The following is a 2,500-nucleotide window of genomic DNA, read 5'->3' on the forward strand; positions in this document are numbered from 1 at the left end:
GGGGCAGTGGAGGCCAAGTCACTGGATGGATTTAAGAGAGAGTTAGATAGAGCTCTAGGGGCTAGTGGAGTCAAGGGATATGGGGAGAAGGCAGGCACGGGTTATTGATTGGGGATGATCACAATGAATGGCGGTGCTGGCTCGAAGGGCCGAATGGCCTCCTCCTGCACTTATTTTCTATGTTTCTATGTGCCTGCCTTCTCCCCATATCCTTTGATTCTGCTAGCCCCGAAAGCTCTATCTAAGCTCTCTTTTAAATCCATCCAGTGAACTGGCCTCTACTGCCCTCTGTGGCAGGGAATTCCATAAATTCACAACTCTCTGGGTGAAAAAGTTTTTTCTCTGTGGCAGAGAATTCAACACATTTAATACCTCCTGGGTGAAAAAGCGTTTTCTCGTCTCGGTTTGAAATGGCCTCCCCTTTATTCTCAGACTTTGGCCCCTGGTTTTGGACTCGCCCAACATTGGGATCATTTACACAGTGCAGAATATACTTCTAATGTTTAAGAAAGAACTGCAGGTGCAGGAAAAAAAATCGAAGGTAGACATAAATGGCGGAGAAACTCAGCGGGTGAGGCAGCATCTATGGAGCGAAGGAATAGGTGACGTTTCGGGTCAAGACCCTCTCTCCACCCGAAACGTCACCTATTCCTTTGCTCCATAGACGCTGCCTCACCCGCTGAGTTTTTCCAGCATTTTTGTCCACCTTCAGAATATAGTTCTAACTGCTTCTTAAACGTTGGGATAGTCCCTGCCTCAGCTCCCTCCTCTGGCAGCTCGTTCCACCACCCTATGTGTGAAAATGTTACCCCTCGGGTTCCCATTAAATCTTTCCCCCCTCACCTTAAACCTATGTCCTCTGGTCCTCGATTCCCCTACTCTGGGCAAGAGACTCTGAGCGTCTACCCGATCTATTCCTCTCATGATTTTGTACACATCGATAAGATCACCCCTCATCATCCTGCGCTCCAAGGAAGAGGTGAGGCCGCATTTGGAGTATTGGGTGTAGCTCTGGGCGCCTCCATTACAGGAAGCATGTGGAGGACCTCGGAGAAGGTGCAGAGGAGGTTTACTAGAAAGATGCCTGGATCTGAGGGATTCAGCTACAGGGAGACGATGGAGAGACTTGGATTGTTGTCTCTGGAACACTGTAGGCTGAGGGGAGACTTGATAGAGGTTTCTAAAATTAAGAGATAACAAGAGGATTTCAGTAGAGGACTAAAGAGGTCCTTCTGCAGTTGTATAGGGCTCTGGTGAGACCACATCTGGAGTATTGTGTACAGTTTTGGTCTCCTAATTTTGAGGAAGGACATCCTTGTGATTGAGGCAGTGCAGCGTAGGTTCAAATGATCGATCCCTGGGATTGCGGGACTGTCATATGAGGAAAGATTGAAAAGACTAGGCTTGTATTCACTGGAGTTTTGAAGGATGGGGGGGGGGGGGATCTTATAGAAACATATAAAATTATAAAAGGACTGGACAAGCTAGACGCAGGAAACATGTTCCCAATGTTGGGCGAGTCCAGAACCATGGGCCACAGTCTTAGAATAAAGGGGAGGCCATTTAAGACTGAGGTGAGAAAAAACCTTTTTCACCCAGAGAGTTGTGAATTTATGGAATTCCCTGCCACAGAGGGCAGTGGAGGCCAAGTCACTGGAAGGATTTAAGAGAGAGTTAGATAGAGCTCTAGGGGCTAGTGGAAGTCAAGGGATATGAGGAGAAGGCAGGCACGGGTTATTGATTGGGGACGATCAGCCATGATCACGATGAATGGCGGTGCTGGCTCGAAGGGCTGAATGGCCTCCTCCTGCACCTATTTCCTATGTTTCTATGTTTCTATGAGAGGCGTAGATAGGGTAGACATTCTGAATCATTTTCCCATGATGTAAATATCAATGATTAGAGGGCGTAGCTTTAAGGCCAGAGGGAGAAATGTAGATGTGAGTTGGGCAAGTTTTTTACACATGTTTTTGGAACACACTGCCAGGGGCGGTGGTGGAGGCAGATACGATAGTGGTGTTTAAGAGGCTTTTGGACAGGCACGTGGGTACGCAGGGAATAGAGGAACATGGATCACGTGCAGACACGGGAGACTAGTTGAACTTGGCATCATGTTCGCCAACCATGTCCCAGCTACACTAGCCCCACCTGCCCATGTTTGGTCCATATCCCTCCAAACCTGCCCTACGCAAGCACCTGTCCAACTGTTTCTTAAACCTTGCTATAGTCCCGGCCTCAAAGTTTTTCCTGGTCGGTGCGGACTCGGTGGGTCGAAGTGCCCGTTTTCGTTCTGTATCTCTGAACTTAAACTAAACCAAACTCAGAGGCAAAGTTCGTTCTTGACTCGACAGGAAATTCAAAATTAAATTGGCACCTTTAATTGCTGGAGAGACTCTGCAGGTCGGGCAGCACCTGTGGAGAGAGAAGCAGAGTAAACGTTTTGGGTTTGGAGGGATATGGAACAATTCGCTCCATTGTTTCATCATATGACAGTCCCGCC

At 48.0% G+C, this 2,500-nt stretch overlaps 1 protein-coding gene across 1 annotated transcript in view; it reads right to left on the reverse strand.

Annotated features, from left to right (window-relative positions):
- Positions 1 to 2,500, reverse strand: part of LOC129715029 (cytochrome P450 26B1) — a 55,442-nt gene that overhangs the window by 43,843 nt on the left and 9,099 nt on the right. Inside the window, exon 2 of the mRNA XM_055664854.1 lies at positions 2,375 to 2,412. The gene's annotated coding sequence lies outside the window, so the exon portion shown is untranslated. The remainder of the gene's footprint in view (positions 1 to 2,374; positions 2,413 to 2,500) is intronic.

This window comes from Leucoraja erinacea, chromosome 48, assembly GCF_028641065.1.
Source record: "Leucoraja erinacea ecotype New England chromosome 48, Leri_hhj_1, whole genome shotgun sequence".
Classification (NCBI taxonomy): Eukaryota; Metazoa; Chordata; class Chondrichthyes; order Rajiformes; family Rajidae; genus Leucoraja; species Leucoraja erinaceus.